This window comes from Leptonychotes weddellii, chromosome 6 (genome assembly GCF_054177405.1).
Source record: "Leptonychotes weddellii isolate Sample4059 chromosome 6, ASM5417740v2, whole genome shotgun sequence".
NCBI lineage: Eukaryota > Metazoa > Chordata > Mammalia > Carnivora > Phocidae > Leptonychotes > Leptonychotes weddellii.
In genome coordinates this window covers 34,935,197-34,953,835 of record NC_138374.1, presented here as the reverse complement: position 1 = coordinate 34,953,835, position 18,639 = coordinate 34,935,197, and the positions used below count along the sequence as shown (strand labels likewise).

Here is an 18,639-nt window from a genome sequence, read left to right as displayed (position 1 = left end):
CTCATTTGTTCTCATTCCCTTGGCTATGGAGCTTGGTAGGTATTCAAAAATACATGTTACTCAACATGTGAATATTTGCCACAGTGACTGAAACTAATGACACTCGTCAGATTGTAAGTTTAGGTTATCCAGGTGGGGGAAATGGGTGATAGTTAATAAAGACAATGAGTGACACTGAAAATGTTTCTGATATTAATCAGATGTGCACTCTTGAGGTGTTTCACCAAACACTTATGAAAGAAAAGGCTATGAGAACACCATGAAAAGCTTGGCAATCATTCTCCACTCCACAGAGTAACTTTGTGGTTCAGAAGTAATTTAAAGAAAGATATGACTAGACAGCTCAGGACCACCATCTTTTTGGATTCCACATCCTTATTACTTGGCTAGAAAACCCACAGAGATTTGACTTCAGGTTTCTTAAGAGTAAAAATGTGTTTCTTCCAGTTAATGGCAGGTCAAAGTATTTCTTTGTGAGATTTGAGCAAACGCTGCCTTAACAGTACACAGAAAAACAGATAACCTTGACCACTGGGAATTTTAAATTTGAATTTGAAATGAAGTCACGGGAAATGAAATATTCAAAATGCAAGCACCTTTAAAAGGCATCTATCTGCACAATCTGGGATTTGCGACAGACAGACTCTCCCACAGCTTGCGTCTAAGGCTTGCTTTCTAGTGAGGTCTGGGAGTAATGTATTTATTTATCCCACTGTACTGAGTTGGATAGTGTCCTACTAAAATTCACATCTAGCTTAAGAAATAGAACATCATCCTTACTTTTGAAGATCCCAAGTGTCTCTCCTCTACAACCGTAAGAACAATTTTAAAGGAAGAAATCTCAACAGAAATGCTAGCTGTGGGCAGGGTCTTTCCACCCTGCCACCCCCTAAGGAATCCAAAAGACCAGCTATTCCTCCCTGCTTTCTATCACCTAGAGTTCAGGTAGATGGCCTGGATTTGGCCAATCTGCTCCTTCCATTTAGTACACTGAATCTTGAGAGAGTGACCCAAACACTCAGGGACACTTGAGAAAATATTCAGCACAGCCAAAGGCCCACCGGTGTCATCTGAAAAAAAAAAAAAAAATGGCTCCCATGGCTGATATGTTTCCTGTTATTTAGCTTCCCTTGGTTCCAGTCAGTTCTCCAAATCTGCTCAACAGCCTTCCTATGAATTCTGGGAGTGTCTCTATATACATCCAACAAATTCTTTTGCTGCTTATGCTAGCCAGAATCAGTGTCTATTGCTTGTAACTAAACCTCTTCTCCTGTGCTCTCTCATAGTGGAAAATCCATTGCAACATGGCAGCTCCTGTCTGACACATCTCTGAGCTCCAGCCTCCAGTCCAGCCCTGGACCAACCCCAGAATCAGCACCAAGAAATAGCTGTTGGCTAAATGAAGCCTTAGGGTTAAAAGAAAAAAAGATCTTGGGACATGGACTGAAGGGATTTGGGAGAAAACTGCCCAGCTCCAAGAACCCTGCCTGTCACAAGAGACGCCATTGTGTCTACTGAGTTGGCTTCTCTGGCTTGGAACAAGGAGCACAAGTCACTTGTCTTTCTCCTTGGTAATACCAAACAGCTGCTCTGAAGTGAACACCAGATGAAGTGCTTATAACCCCCTTCCCTAAATAAATGCAATAAAGATGACTTTCCCTTTCATAAACCATGGTTAGGAAGCATGCCAAAATATCGTTGTCTTCTCTCTGCTCTGGCAACTCTCTGGTATCCTAGGCAGCAAAGCAAGGGCACGTGTTCCCTGGGTAGTACCAGCCCCACTCCAGGCAGCTGCCGTTTCTCTACCTCTAGAGCTGCAAGGTCAGGTGCTGTCAGGTTTGAAGCCCTCTGCCCAAAGATGTTTGGTTGGCCCAGTGGTTAGAGAACATGACGCCTTCTGCCCCTCTGCAGAGGCAGGTCAGTCCCGTCCTACCAATTAATCCTTCCAAGGAGCATTTACTAAGGGCTGAAGTCAGGCTGGGGATCTGTAGTCTAATGAGTAGAACAGATCCAAGAACACACTTGCCCAACAGATGGCCAAGGCTTTTGTTTGATGCTTTCTTACACCAACTGCAAGGAGTACAGGGGAGTACAGGGGAGGTGCCGGAAGGGGTCAGAGAAGATCCACTGAAGAGGTGTACCTGGAAGTGGGTCTTGACATCAGATTAGGGTTTTCCAATGGGAAATGCAGGGTGGATGTTTCAGATTAAAACACAACCTGAGCAAAGGCACAATGGCCTGAAGGTATAAGCAGGAGTCAGGATGGGAAGGCAGAATTGCCAATTGTCTGCGACTGCAGCTAGGCTTCTCTGGGTGGGCCAGGAGTGGGCCCTCCTTTCTGGGAGACCTGGGGTACCAAGGCTGAGTCACACTCCGTTTGGAAACACTGGAGTGAAAGGGCCTCTTGCCCAGGAGAGAATCTTCAACATGGGAGCCATGACTCCAGCTGGTACCTGAAGATTTCCCATAAGCCTGGAAACAGGCCCTTTCTTCCTTTACAGGGCTGGGCTGGAACATGTGAAATGTCCAATGAAGAGACTCATCAGGCACTGTGGCCCTCAGCCTGGCCACAGAGCTCTATCAATTCATTCACCCAACATTTATTGAGCACCTATGGTATACTGTGCCAAGGGTAGATGGTCCAAAAGTAACTGATATACATTCTTCACAGAAAGGTCACTAAATACATGCAACCCCTGGAAATTATACAGAAAGGCATTTAATAATTTAGAGAAGGAATATATTCTATAGGAAAAGGCAAGTTACAAATCTGTTATACATAGAATAATGGTATTTTTTTAAGATTTTTTAAATTTACTTATTTGAGAGAGTGTGTGCTTGAGTGGGGGGAGGGGCAGAGGGAGAGGGAGAATCTCAAGCAAACTCCACACTGAGTGCACAGCTGGACGTGAGGCTCAATCTCACGATCATGATCTGAGTCAAAATCAGGGTCAGATGCTTAACTGACTGAGCTACCCAGGTGCCCTGAATAATGGTATCTTCTATAAAAGAAAAACTTCCTTTCTGCATCTAAAGACACAGAGATTGAAAGGATGTATGGTTAATATCAATACACACACACACATACACGCACACACACGCAACATGCATTTTTTCTGAGTGGTAAGATTACAGGTGATTTACAATTTCTTCTTTGTCTCTATTTTCCAGATTTCCTACAATGCACATGTATAATTTTGAATCTGGAAAAAAACAAAAGAAAAATTTTATGTGTAACAAAAAGCACAGCCCTTGTGTTCCCAGAGATGCTCACAGGCAGTACGGGACTCAATCATGCCCACATGGAAGTGTGTTGATGGTGGATGTTAGGAGACTCTGGGTCCTATTTCAACCTATTATTTTAGCAGGCAGTTATCCTGTTTAGTTTTAGCACACAGCTACTGGCCTATTCTGTGGGCTGTGGTTCCAATGACAGTTTAATTGTCAGGGCTCTTGGTTCCAGTCTGCCTGTTTACCTGGTGCTTCTGGGGCTCCCACTGGGCCCTGCTGGTGCTACCTGAGGAGATAGGTGTGGTTCCAGATGGGGCACTGTGTCTCCTGGCAGGTAGGGGAGTTCTCGTCCAAGGGTACAAGAGGTTTCTCTGGCCAGATGCTTATTGTGACAGGATTCCCTTATTGTGATGGTGACTCCTCTCCCCGCTCAGGGTCTCTAGTGGGAGAACAGGGTCTTAGCCCTAGGGGAACAAAGAAGCTAGCCCCTTGCCTAAGCCCCCAGGTCCAGGAAGCCTCTCAGTGGAGGAGCGACGTCTCAAGCCTGGGGTAGAGAGCTCTGCCCTGGCTGTGTATGGGGAATGGGGTTCCCAATTGATCCCCCTAGCATGTGGTGTTACAGGAACTCTCATTCCATACAGGAAAGGAAGAGCCTACTGGGTATCTCCCATGGTAGGTGGGGGTGGGAAACACTGGGTCTGGGTTCTCCTTCTTCGGCTGGCGGGGGTGGGGACCTAAGACACTGCCCCACTGTGTTTTTCCCCCATGCTGGGGCCTCAAGCCAGTTCTCCTTCCTACCACCTGTGAGAGTTCGGGGTGACTCCCGCTGTGCCAGTTCGGGAGCCCAAAGCCGTGTGGAGCAGACAGGAGCCCAGAGAGCTGGAGCTTTGCCATCTCCCCCACAACACAAGCCCCTCGCCGGTCTCTTTCACTTCCTCCCTCTCCTCCATCAGTCCTTCACGCTCTCTGTCGGGGTATAATTCACGTACTATGAAACCGCCCATCTAACACGTAGAGTTCAGTGATTTTTTTTGCGCAGTCCCCAGCCTGTGCCGCCAACACCACGGTGCAGTTCCAGAGCGCATCCGCCGGCATGGAAACTCTGTATCCAGGAGCAGGCGTTGCCTCCCCCTCCCCCCAGCCCTGGACAACTACTGGTCTACCTTCTGTCTGTAGGGATTTGTCCTTTCTGGACCCTTCACAGAAATGGAATCGTGCGGTATGTGGTGACTATGAACGGCTTCTTTTGCTTTGCAAGTCTTCAAGGTCGACCCATGCCGGACACCCTACTTCATTCTTTTTATTTGCAAATAATAGTCCATTAAACAGATTCCATTCTGTGTACTCTTTCAACACTTGAATATGTAAGTGGTTTCCACTTTGGGGCTACAATGAAGAATGCTGCTGTGGACATTCAGGCACGGGTGTGTGTGTGGACGTGTATTTTCATTGTTCTTGGTTTTATGCCTGGGAGCGGGATTACTGGCACATTTGGCTGCCATACCGACATCTGCTACAACATGGGTCAACCGCAAAAGCCTTACACTAATCGCGAGAAGGCAGCCGCAAAGGACCACATACTGCACGATTCCATTCATATAAATGTCCACAATGGGAAAATCCATTGAGACAGAAAGTTAGATTCGTGGCTGCCTAATGATGGTGTCCTGGCTGGGGGAGAGGGCTGACTTCTCATGTGTACGGGGTTTTGAGGGAAGTGAGGAGAATATTCTTAAGTTGACTGTAATGACAGTCGCGCATTTCTATGAATACACTGAAAACCATCGCATGGCACGCTTGCGATCGGTGAATTGTATGGAATGTGCGTTATATCTCAGTAAGGTTATTCTTTAAAAGGACAGAAGGGAGAGAGGGAGGACGGGAGGAAGAGAGGCTGTGTGGGGAGACTGTGTCCCCCAGGGCGAGCTGTCCGTGTTTCTGAGAGCCACAAAGCTCCAGCCTCAGTACCTCCTCTGAAGCGAGGCCGCTGTAAATCACCGGCCGGGAATGGCTCTGTAAACACGCACCGGCAGCCTCAGCTAGGTGGGGATTACTGCTTTATTGATCCTCAGGTACCTTCTGGGGATTGAGTTGCTTGGAACTTCTCTACTTGCCTTCTGAGTTCCCCCGTGCAAGTCAGGGCCCATGTGTCCCAGCCCAGGATTCCCGGCGACCCCAATCTCCTGCTGTAAATGTCAGGGATGATAAAGTGGGGCCAAATCTCCTGTAGGAAATGGTGGGAACCATACCTCCAACATGGAGGCAACAGGGCTGGGCAGCGTTCTGGGGAATTCCTCAAAGCTGCCCTCCCGCAGGTGCCCAGGGGGCGGGTGACAGAGGACCGATGAACAGAAAGTGCATCTAGAGCCTTGTTTTCTAAAACCCTTCTGTCCTGGTCGCTTGTGCCCACCACATGATAAATTGTATTAAATTTAAGGTTCAGGAGACATACAAAGTAAGGGACGTGCACAGCTTCCTAGAGAGAATATTGGTGGCATTGAGCTAAGGTAAGAGCTACCGCCAGGTGAGGGCCAGAGCGGGTCTCAGGGCCCCCCAGGAGCAGCAGGGAGTCACACAGCCTGCAGGTTTGGGGTGCTGGCCTTGCCACAGTAATTTCGTCAGGCACAGGATATTAGCAATGCACTCTTTTTATTCATTAGCTTAAACAAAGCAATCAAAGATAGATAGATAGATATAGTAATGGTTCTCTGTTGAAAGAGAAATGGTTTGGAACCACCTGGTCCTTTGACTTCAGGAGACTGCCCCTGCTTGCCAATTTTATGAGGTTGGAAGAGACGAGAAGGAGAAGATGTTCTGGGAAACACTTTGGAAACTGCAAAGCACCAGACAAACACCAACATCTTATCTTTTCCCTCAGGGCGGTTCTTACTCAGGGACCCATCGGAAGATGCAGCAGGAGAGGCCCAAGAGCCTCGCTGGCCCTCGTCCTCCAGAGAGAAGCAGACCAACCATACAGGCTGCTCCCCACTCCTGCCGCCCTGACTTCGAGCAAGCTCCACAGTCTCACCCCGCTTTGCCAGGAATTGCCCTTGTTAGGGAGAATTTAGCAGTTTTCGAAATCCCCAAGTGCCTACTCTCTCATTTGGTGACACAACAGATGGGCAAGACTGGAAGGGCAGGGAGGAGCATCTCCCAGTACAAAGGGAGAAACTGGGGCTCAGAGGGACTGAGATCCTAAGTGCACCATCCTCGCGATCCGGTGTCACGGGGAGGGTCAAGGTTGTTGGCTCATCGGAGAGGCCCAGCATCCCCCAGCCCAAGTGCTGATGTCATTACCCACCCCTGGGGTTCTTAGCCTCTTTGCTCTCCTAACTGTGCCAGTCTGGTTGTACTTAAACCAGGCCCCCAGTGGGCCAGAAGCTCCCCATGCCAGGCCCCTAACTGCCCACTGAGGGAATCTTGGCCTCCCATCACACAGGCACAGGAGCCAATGAACCATGGTGCGCACGCACTCAGGGCCGCGGGGTCCGGCAGTGCCGTGAACGGGGGATGGGCAGGGCAGAAGGAACCCCGGTAGCCAGAATGTGCACCAAGACACGTGGGGGTACGTCTTTCCACAAAGAAGAGACCCAAAATATTTTTTGAAGCTTGTGCCTCTCTTGATTTCCCATTTTTGATAGAAACATGGATACAGAGAAATATTTCCCTATCTTAAGGGGGAAAACCAATGCAAGTATGATGATCTATGAGCCCGGACCCTCTGCTCCTTAACTGGGGACATGAAGGGGAGCCGTGGGGCAAAACGGACTGAAGTGGGGGCTGCTTCTCACCTCCGCATCACCATTCCCACACTGGACAGTGTGTCCAGTTTCACAAGATGTTCTGAGTTTCAAGGGAACCTGGAAATGTGCACCTTTATATGCCACCTGCCTGTTACACAGAGCACAAATCTCGTTGTCCTCTAACAGTCCATGAAGACCAGCTATGCAAAATGCATTGGGGGCCAATTTTTTAAAAAATATGAAACACTTTATGTATTTGCATGTCATCCTTATGCAGGAGCCATACTAATCTTCTCTGTATCGTTTCAATTTTAGCATATGTGCTGCCGAAACAAGCACCTTGGTATCCAAATCTGACTTGCAAGTTTGGATGTCTTGCTCAGGTTTTATATTTTACCCTGGCTGTCAATGTCTCTGCCTCAGAAGATCACACCTGGTTCTCAGACGAGAAGTTGATTTGCCTTCGGCAAGCAAGTCCCAAAGACCTGAGAGGGAGCACGGAGAGGTTCCCAAGTGTCGTCTTCCCCGAGAGCACTCAGGGGACACCCCACTCTCTCCTACTCTGAGGATCAGCCACACAAGCATATACTGAGCCTGATTGGTTTTATTCTTAGGAAATAAAAATGGATGAATTGACCACACTCTTCTCTATTTTTGGTTTCATGATAAGAAGGAAAATCAATTCCTCATTCCAAAAGACTAAAGAATGATTTAGTAGATTTTGTTCAAAAGCCTTGCCCTGTTGAGTTGAGGATGTGGCTTTCTTGACACACATCAATACTAGTTAGCAAAAACTGTAGACATGACCCCTGAGAATCCCAAGTTCAAGGGCTTATATCTTAATATAAACAGGCTGTGAACTTTTGACTAAAACAGGTAAAGTAACGACAAACAAACCATGATGAAATGAAAACTAATCAGAGGAGAATAATTGGCTGAATTTTTTCGAGAAGCCCCGCTAATCCTGGAGGATATGATCTCACCTTCCGGCCATGCAGCTGCTGTCCTCGCAGGGCAGCTGTGGATGCGCTGACATCCTGGGTTGCGTGTGTGCCTTTGCTCCCAGCCTCAGGAGCGTGGTGGGAGCACTTGGCCAGCATCTTCCTCCCTCACAGCCACCTTCTCCTTTTCTCTCCTGACCAACAAGCCCCATGCTTCAAGCTCTCCTTGGTATGCTCGTGCACACCTGGACTTTTCCTCCTTGTTCAAAGTCATCACAGAATTAAAAAAAAAAAAGAAAACAAAAACATTTGAAGAAATTAGAACAACTGACAAAAATGAAGTTGAACAAATTCACTGCCTCCTTCCTTCTGTATGTTCCCCACACAGTAGCCAGTGATCCAGGTAAAATTCAAAGATTCTACCATACCTCTGCTCAGGGCCTGCAGCAGCTCCCTAATTCTCTGATGAAAGCTATGGTCCTTCAAATGACTTCCAAGTGTCTCTATGATTTGTTCCCTACCTTCGCACGACTCACATCTGTGGTCTCACCTCCTTCTGCTCTCTCCCTCCCCCATGCGTTCAGTCAGCTACACTGACTCCTCAAGCACACCAGGCCCACCCCACCACAGGGCCTTTGCACTTGCTGCTCCTTCTGCCTGGAATCTCTTCCTCAGATAGCCACATGCTTCAGCAACATCCCTCGCTCCCTCACTTCCTTCAGATCTTTATTCAAGGGCCACCTCATTGTGGTTTTGATTTGCATTTCCCTGATGATTAGTAATGTTGAGCCCCTTTTCAGGTACTTCTAGGCCATTTGTGTGTATACTTCAGAAAAACGTCCGTTCAGGTCCTTTGCCCATTTTTCATAGGATTATTTGGTTTTTTTGCTGTTGAGTTTTCATAGAAACAGAGAAGAGAATGGCAGTTGCCAGGGTCTGAAGGCAGGGGGGGAATAGAGAGATGCAGATCAAAGAATACAAACTTTTAGTTATAAAAGGAATAAATTCTAAAGATCTAATGTACAACATGGTGACTACAGTTTCTTTTTTTTTAAATTTTATTATGTTATGTTAGTCACCATACATTACATCATTAGTTTCTGATGTAGTGTTCCATGATTCCTTGTTTGCGTATATGTGCCCTCCTTAATATCCATCACCGGGCTAACCCATCCCCCCACCCCCCTCCCCTCTAGAACCCTCAGTTTGTTTCTCAGAGTCCTTAGTCTCTCATGGTTCGTCTCCCCCTCTGATTTCTCCCCCTTCATTTTACCCTTCCTACTATCTTCTTCTTAGTTTCTAATATGGTTTGTAAACTTGAAAGCTGCTGAAAGTAGATCTTAAGAGTTCTCACCAAAAAAAAGAAGAAGAAGAAGAAGGAGTTGACTATGTAAGACATTGGCTGTGCTAATTATCTGGATCTCAGCAATCATTCCACAATGTATATGTATATTATATCATCACAGTGTACACTTTCAATATATACAAGTATATCTGTCAATTATTCCTCAAAAGTTGGAGAAACAAATGTCACCTCCTGGAGGCTGTCCTGGCCATGATATCTAACACTTGGATTCAGTGTCCCCCTCTCTAGCACCCCTCCCTGCTCTCCCCTCTTGCTTTGTTCACCCATATCACCCAACACTCACTGTATGAGGTGTGGCCTGCTCTACATATATGACCTTGTCTGTTAACTGCTTCCCTCCCAGATTGTCACCTCCCCTAACAGCAAGGATTTTGTTCTCTTTACTTGAGACATGGTTGACTCCCAAGAAATGTTGAAAATCTTATTCCTTTTTTCAAAAAAAAAAAAAAAAACACAGAGTAAAAATAGTATCTAGTCCCTGGCACGAGGACACTAATGGAACTGAGCCATGGAGAAAGCTCTGCTCACCTGCTCTGTGCTGTGTGGGGACCTGGGCAGGTCCCTTGTCATCTCTGAGCCTTGGTCACCTCTGTAAAAGGGGCACAATTACACCTGCCTATCTTAACTCACAGGATGTTTGTAAGATACCAGTGAGAGAACAGTGACAGAAGTCCTGCAAACACTGCCCAGTGTCCCTGGGGCACAGGCAAAATTACCCCACCAAGGACCACTGCTCTGTAAGGATCTATTAGTTATAAAAACAATAATATTCATGGCTTAAATTCTTTAACTGGTGTGCCTTCCCACCAAAATTAAAAACTTGCTTTGCCTTGATAGATTAAATTTTGTTCTTGTGAGAATGAACTAGAATCTTGCCCTGCCCCAGACAGCCCTCTGACTGCTCCTGCCTTGCTTGTCATGGGAGATGTCCTTTCCTCCAGCTGGAAGGCAGTAAAATGTTTTCAGAGTTCACATCTCAATTCAGAGCCTCGAATGAGATCCCCAACGTACTGGGGAATCCGTGCAAAGCTCCAAAGAAGGATCTGGTAGTAAGTCGTTGGGCGGGGAAACACTTCCTTTCTTTACCAGCCACCATAACCATGCCCTCTGGGAAAAGCTCCAGGTGGGTGGGGGATGCACTAACAAACAGGCTAGGGGCTGCTGGAATGTATTTAATGAAATCCAAGTGGCCCCTTTGGGAGGCCTGGCTGTGGGGGGGCCTTTATGGGGGGGCTGTTCTTCTAAAGGGTAGCGACCATCCCAATTTTAACATGATGCACTCCAATGTGCAAAGAAAAATGTTGCTTTTTTGTTTAAATTATCCTATAGCTGTTTTCATCTTCAACCTGAATCCCTGCTCACAGTAAGTGGAGATAGGAAGGAAGCAAAGACGACTGCGCTTTCCAGTGCACAGCATCTCAGTGCTTTGGGGGTTTAAATGGTCGCTTTTAATAGTCAGTTCCAAGTGCAGCTGTCCACTCTGGTAGTCACTCCCTCCCTCTTTCTCCAAATGGTGATCCGGGTGTGAGTGAGAGACCTGGGACTAGGGAAGCCGCAGCCCATGGAGGGAGGGTCAACGAGCTGCCTGCTCTGCTGGTGGCCACCCCAGGATTCCGGTGTGGGGTCTGAAGTGAGTAGGCTGAGGACCCTGGCTGCTCTCACAGCAGGGAGGGCACCATCTGCTGCTACAGCCTGGGCCTCTGGCCTTTGTCATCCTCAGTACCTCTCTCCTCCCAATACTAAGCTGCTGCTAGTCCCCATGAATTTCACACGCTCTTATGTGGCAAGCAGGAGCGCCTGGATCCCATGCGTGCCTGGCCTAGATTTCAGGGAGTCAGGAAGACGGCTGGGGCCTGACCTTCTAAATAGCTGCCACTCATCCCCAGCCTGAATTGTATCTGCTATCAAGCCAAGGTGGGGCTTCTCTCAAGAGCCTCCAACCTCGTTCATTCATTTATTCATTTAACAAACATCTATCCAGGGATCATTTCTATGCCACACACTGCTGTGGGTGCTGGCGATGGAGCAGCAAACAAAACAAAGTCCCCAGTCCAGAAGGAAGAAAAAAGCAGTGAGCAATCAAATGAAATACACAGTGTGTCAGAGGGTGATACATGCTGTTGAGAGATATATATCCGGGAGGGTTGACCAGGACCACTGGGGGAAGAGGGAGCTATCTTAAATGCAGTGATCAGGGAAGCCCTCTCTGATAAGGTGGTATTTGAAAAGATTTGAACAGAGATCTAGAATCCGTGAGGGGTGAGTCATGAGACTATCTGCTGGAAGAAACTTTCAGGCAAACAGAACAGCAAGTGCAAAGGTCCTGAGGCAAGAGCATGCTTGGTGGGTTTGCAAAACAACACAGAGTCTGGGATGGCCAGTTAGAGAAGGCTTTAGAAACACCCAGGTAGATACGGGAGTGCCTCACAACATCAAATAGCTAGCTCCCCATTGCAATACGCTCCTAACTGGTCTCTCTGTCCTGACTATTCTCTGAATCAAGAGCCAGGCTTGCAGATGATGGGCTGTGGAGTCTCAGGTCTGGTTTCTTGGTTCTTCCTCTATCGTGTTCCTCCCTACCAACAACTTCTGGCCCAGGAGAGGTGGGTCTCTTTCAGTCACGTTGGAGAACTCCCTCCTTGTATATCCTGAATTCTCCCTTTTTATGATGACTTACAATAAAACTCCATGATCAGAGTCATGGGAAGTCTCACTCTTTATGTCTAAAATGGGAAGCTTGGGACTTTCGAAATCCCTACTTTCTTTTTCCAAAAAGCCTGGCTTTGTCTCTGCTGGTCCACAGGGTGCCTGTGTGAGAATTAGAAAATGTGGCCAGCTCTCAGAGGACACAGCCAGGCACCACGAGATGCAGCTTGCTGAGCCAAGCCCAGGCTGCATTTTCACCCCTTCCTCATACCCCTCAATTAGCAATCCTCTAGCCTGCACCTGGGTGTCAAGCCTATTAGTCCCTAAAGACTTGACAAAGTCATCTTTGAGACTCAACATTGATCAATGACAAATGTGTCCTAGAAATATCAATTCTAAATTTCCCTGGGAGGGGTGCTTTGATGGCTCAGTCAGTTGAGTGTCTGACTTGATTTTGGCTCAGGTCGTGATCTCAGGGTCATGAGATCCAGCCCCACATCGGGCTCCATGTTCAGCCGGGAGTCTGCTTGAGATCCTCTCCCTCTACCCCTCCTCCTACTCTCACACACTCTTGAGTGCTCTCTCTCTCTCCCTCAAAATAAATAAATAAAAATCTTTAAAATAAATAAATAAATAAATTTCCTTGGGATAACATGTTTCATGGTGCATTCTTGGAGGTAGAAAATGGCCAGAGAATGAGATTTGTCAGGGGGAATGAAAACATTATTCCTATTACCACCATTTCCAAAAGAGCCTGCAGGATTCATTTGATACTGAGAATAACTCTCTTCCCTTCTCTCTCCCCTCCTGACCAGGCCTAATGTGTACATTTGTAGGCTGGTTCCGGAAGTTAGCATTCAATGGAGTAATAATGGATGTGGATGGGGAATAAGGTGTGTGGGGGGACCAAGTGAAGCCACGCTTGGGCAAAGAGGGGGCTTCTGAGGAGAGGAACAAGACTTAACGGGTTGATATACAATGAAGGCAGTGGGCATCAAGAGCCCAGGGTTTGAGATTTTCTTCTGCTTACAAAGTAACATGTTAGCCTGCCATAGTTTCAAGGATGAGGGCAAAAGACATGACACTCTTGAGTCAGAAACAAAGGACCTCATAACTCAGCACACAGCAAGCAGGATGGACATCAGCCTAGTTCCATCAAATCCCCTTGCCCCCCGAATCCCACAGTGATGATGCAGAGAGGTCCATGTGGTTACTGCACATGGAGTGAGCTTCCATCGCAGCTGAGAAACCATGTGCTCAGGAGATCGGAATCATTTATAATATGTAGTTAGCACCTGTATCTGGCCTCTGCCTCAGAAGGAGGCATTATCTTTGCTACACTGGACAGTTAAGCAAGCTTGCCCTTTGCTTTGGAGGGAACACTACCTCTGTCTTCCCAGACTGTTCTCTACATAAACACTCTTGGAGAGATTCTGGGACGAATGCAGCCAGTGTGTCTGCTCACAAGAAATGGGAAAGACACATGCACAATTGTCTCCTGGCATGGCAGGTTAGAGCTCAGTCTGTGGTGCTGGTGGAGGGTCAAGAATTGGCTACTGTCGTCCCAGAGCTTCTGTTCTTGGTGAGAAAGCCTGAAAAATATAAAGCTGAAGACCATGCTCGTGTCACTTGAAGATAAGCTCGGCTTTTTCGTCTCTGGTACTGCCTCAGAAGTAAACACAAATGGGCCCAAACACAAAACATAGGCAAGACTGAGGAGTCGGGCAACTTGAGCATTCCTTCCCACCAGGCACGTTTTCTGTCGGAAATCATCGGCCCCCAGCTGGCTGGGCCAGCAAACCCCTCAATCCATCACTGACAGGCAGCTCTGGCTGCAGCCAGCATGTCCAGCCTCTGGAGCCACATTTCCATGCAGAGACCAGCAATTAAGTGTTTAGATTCAAATCAATGTGTGTAACAGCCTTGGGGACATTTTCAGTACTCCAGAGACCGAGTAAGCTACTATCAATACAATCAGATGAAGTAAAATTGCACAGAGCAAAGTTTTATAAAGTCTCCTGCATATGGAATTATTTGGACAAGAAATCTAGTTAGTTTTTCTTATAGCTTCTCTGCTTGTGTAAGAGTATTAATTACTCATTAATCCACTTAATTTGATTAAATGCCTTAATTTTTTCGAAGAAAATTGTTGAACACGTCCTATGAGTTGGTCTTGACTGTGAGGATACACAGATAATCAGGAAAGTGGCCATCTATTTCCTCAAGAAGCCCAGAGTCCTCTCAGTGACATGGTCCTTTGACAGAAAGTGCTAGAAGTGCAGGCAAAGCCAGTGCCTGACTCATAGCCATGGGGCACTGACCTCTCTTCATCCTATTAGGTCAGCATGAGAACAACCCCTTTCATCCCCACTCCTTGCCACTTACTGTCTCCTTCTTCTCAGTTCCTTATTTGCTGTGTGCTGCAAATGCCCACTGGGGCTGCAGAAAACGTTTAGGACAACCTGGTCAAAAAGTGAAAATCTAGGCTTACTTGGCATACTCAGAGCACTAAACCAAGGTTGGGCAAGATGGTCAGACATCTCCTCTATTTATGATAGGTGAAGGAATTGAGAGAATGAATGAATGAATGAGTGAATGAATAAATGAATGAATGAATTTTATAAAAGCATGAATTCTCGTAAAAAGAAAAAAATGGAAAAAAGGAAAAATGAAATGTATACCCATCAGGATGGCTATATTCAAAAAAAAAAAGGAAGGAAAGACATATTAGTGAGGATGTGGAGAAATTGGAGCCTTTGTGCATTGTGGCGGGAATGTAAAATGGCGCAGCTGCTGTTGAAGACAGTATGGCAGTTTCTCAAAAGATATACATCATTTTTTATGAGCCAGCAATTCCACTTCTGGGTGGTATACCCAAAAGAAGTGAAAGCAAGGACTTGAACAGACAGTTGTACACCAATGTTCAAAGCAGCACCATTCACAATAACCGAAACATGGCCACAAGACAGTATGTATGTTTATGTATGTATATATGTATGCACACACATACGTACAACAGAATATTATGCAGCCTCCAAAAGGAAGGAACTTGCGACCAATGTTACAACATGGATGAAACTTCAGGAATAAGCCAGACACAAAAAGACAAATATTGTAGGATTGCATATACATGAGGTAACTAAAGCAGCCAAACTGATAGCGACAGAAAGTAACAGGGCGGTTGCCTGGGGCTAGAGAGAGAGAGGAATAGGGCGTTGTCGTCTATTGGGTACAGAGTTGCAGTTTGAAAAAGTTCTGGAGCTGGATGGTGGTTGATGGTTGCACAATGCAAATGTACTTCAGGCCACTGAAATGTACACTTGTACATTTAACGTGAGTAAATGGTAAATTGCATGCTACCTATATTTTACCACAATAAAAAGAAAAAGGAAAGGTAGAATATTCGGTGAGCTATCAGTTGAGAAATTGATGGCAGTTTTCACTTTTTAGCCAGATGTTTTGGCGTCACATAGACACAGCCAAAATGAAATGATGAAGGATTTGAGAATTGAAGCCAGGACTCTGGAGTCTCAAGTGACTGTGATAATTACTGCATTTCATTTCCTGCATATAAGGTGGATTGAGTTCAAGACCAAAAGCAATATTCCAATGGGCTGTGATTAATTGCCCCTCCTGTGTTTAAATGGACCTCCTCATGGCTTTTGCTATTGTTCTGCACAAATAATTAGGGCAGTTTCCACTGCCGAGTTCATGCTTGTGCGTGTTCTCGTAGAGAATAACAAGAAAAAAGAGGCAATTTCTGTTCAGTGTTTAATGAGATTTCAGACTTGGAATATGTTAATCCACAGTTAGGTCGCAGACACAGAGGTCTGGCCAGGAAAGGGAAGCACCAGCCTGTGGTTCCCTTATAGCATCTCGCTTAATTGTTTTGGTATGCTATAGAAGTGCAGGCAAAGCCATGCCTGACTCATAGCCATGGGGCACTGACCTCTCTTCATCCTATTAGATCAGCATGAGAACAACCCCTTTCATCCCCACTCCTTGCCACTTACTGTCTCCTTCTTCTCAGTTCCTTATTTGCTGTGTCCTGCAAATGCCCACTGGGGCTGCAGAAAACGTTTAGGACAACCTGGTCAAAAAGTGAAAATCCAGGCTTACTTGGCATACTCAGAGCACTAAACCAAGGTTGGGCAAGATGGTCAGACATCTCCTCTATTTATGATAGGTGAAGGAATTGAGAGAATGAATGAATGAATGAGTGAATGAATAAGAGTAAGCACAGACGACCTCTTCTTTATTTATAAATGAATTTCAAAGAGGTTCAGTAACTCTCCGAGTCACACAGATAGTAAATGGAAGAGTGGAAAGTTGTACTTTGCTCAGATACCCATCCTTCCATGCTTTTGGGAACTCTGCATATCCACAGGCCAGAGAAACCTTGACTTTCCCTGAGTAATCTGTTATTCATTCGGTTATCTATTCACTCAGCCAACAAACGATCGTTCTTCACTTCCTATATTCCAGTGATAGGTTCTGAGGATAGAGGCATAAGATACGCCGTTGCTCTCTCCAGGGAAGTTCACTGTTAGTGACCGGAAGGCTCGGCGGCGATCGCAGAGGAATGCCCGGGTTGGAGACAGCACGGAGGAGACAGCATAGCCCAGGCCACTTTGCAGCTGAGCCAAGGATAAGAAGGACTCAACGGACAGAAAAATGAGAAGCAGGCATTTCAATCACAAGGGATGAACACCAAATTCCCAGCAGGACACTTGAAGCGTATGTTAGAAACGAGGGTGGGGGGTAAGCGGTTTGGGTTTTATGTTGAGGTCGACAATGAACAGGGAGCCACTAACATTCTTCTGTGAGAAAATGACAAAAGCAACAAATCTACAATTCAGAAAGATCACTCTGATAACTACATGGAAGATAGAGAGAGAGTGGCAGGCCAACACAGGCAAGGAGATAATACTAATGTCCTAAGACTGTCGTAACAAATTACTACAAATGGGGGCGGGGGAGGGGGGAGCTTGAAACACAGAAATTTATTCTCTCATGGTTATGGAGCCTAGAAGTCCAACATCAAGGTGCTGGTAGCTCCAAACTCCCTGTGACGGCTCTGGGGAAATGTCTGTGCCCTGCCTTTCCCTCAGCTTCTGGTGTTGCTAGCAGTGACAATCGCTGGTGTTCCCTGGCTTGCGGGCACCTCACCCAAGGCACTCTCCTGTGTGCCGTGTCTCCTCTTCCTGCAAGGACAGCGGCCATATTGCTTCAGGGTCCGCCCTGCTCCCGCATGACCACACCGTAACCTGATTATATCTGCAAAGACTGTTTCCAAATGAGGTCACATTCACAGGTATCAGGCATTAGGACTTGAGTGTGTGGACATATATCTCTATATACATCTATATATATATACATTTCAACCCCAGGGACACAATTCAACCCACACCAGAGACCAGTTAGAGGACACATGCAATTGCTCAGCTGAGAACTGATGAGGTAACTGAGCAGCAACAGAGACCCAGAAGAAAGGAGTTGATCAGGAAGGAGAGCTGGTCAAACCTGAGGGCGGTGTTGGCTTAGGGCCGCTGGGAGGTAAAGGAAGGGGATTCCTGGGAACGGAAGACAGGAAGGGGGAGGGGTGGTGGGGCAAATGACTTGGCATGCCCATCTTTCAAATGTGAAGAAAGAGCTTTGGCAGTGAAGCTGTTGGTTCTCCACTTTTTAAAGCAACAGAACTCTCTATTGCCTGTGAGATGAAATGCCAACATTTGATTTGGGCAACATATGAATGGTCCAAGTCTGGCTCACACCTCTGTCTCCATCACTCACAGCCCTGCCTTTCCCCCAGTGTGTACACATGTATATGTACATGTATGTACACACACACACACACACCAGGTGGTCATTCTCTCCTTTTGTTCACCTTGCTCCTAAAGCACAATGCCAGGGACTATGCTCCTTGAGGATAGGTGGTGTCTTGTGTCTGGCTGTGTCTGCCCGCTGTGCAGGGAGGCAGAGCGTGGTGTTGCCCCTGCCCTGGGTGCACCCCTCCCTGTTGAACTCCATTCCTCTGCCCATCTATCATCCTTGGAGACAGAATTCATCCTGCCTGCCCCTCACCTTCCATAGTGTGTTGAGTCTAACCTGCACCTATGGCTGTCATGCTCGTTCATGGTCATTGTGTGTGTCTGATCCACCCCTCAGAGTAAGCACAGATGGCATCGTCAATGTTTTACTCATCTTTGTATCTCCAAGGCCTCACAGGACTGATCCAGAATAGAAGCTCAAGAAATATTCACTGTAAAGAGCTCTTCAAGGGAAGTTGCTGGAGTGTACTACGGAAATCAGGGGCACGGGCTTTGAGGTCAGGCCGACCTGCATTGGAATCCTGGCTCTGATACTCAGCAGCTCTGTTAACTTAGGGGCATTTTTAAAACTTCCTAAGCTTCATTTCCTTCCTTGAGAATGAGGATCCTGACATTGGGGCTGCCATGACAAGTCAGTGAAATCACATGTGTAAAGCATGTGGAACACTACCTGACACCCAGGCTCAGAACAAGGCTGGTTATCATGGTTAGTGTTCTGAGGCCATCTGGCCTTGCCAATATCCTGCCACAATAGACTGATGGGATTTGTGCGTCCTTGCAGTTCTAGCCCCCTTCCACCATTCTCTTGCCCCAAGGGACCCATAAAATTATGATGTAATTGAGAGGCACAGTCATGGTTCTTCCTCAGTCCTTATGGTTTG

General features: G+C 46.7%; 1 long non-coding RNA gene and 1 other non-coding gene across 3 annotated transcripts in view; both read right to left on the bottom strand.

The window, feature by feature from the left end:
- LOC145722179 (uncharacterized) overlaps positions 1-18,639 on the bottom strand; it is a 73,467-nt gene that overhangs the window by 9,470 nt on the left and 45,358 nt on the right. The window contains exons 2-3 of one of the 2 annotated variants that reach the window (XR_014146271.1): positions 7,958-8,174; positions 1,656-3,203 (exon numbers count right to left, since the gene is read on the bottom strand). This is a non-coding gene — a long non-coding RNA (uncharacterized LOC145722179). Of the gene's footprint in view, positions 1-1,655; positions 3,204-7,957; positions 8,175-18,639 lie in introns of those variants that run through there. The other variant, XR_014146270.1, reaches the window with a different exon arrangement.
- LOC115944270 (U6 spliceosomal RNA) lies at positions 7,207-7,313 on the bottom strand. The gene has a single exon (XR_004078835.2). It is a non-coding gene; the product is annotated as a U6 spliceosomal RNA (small nuclear RNA).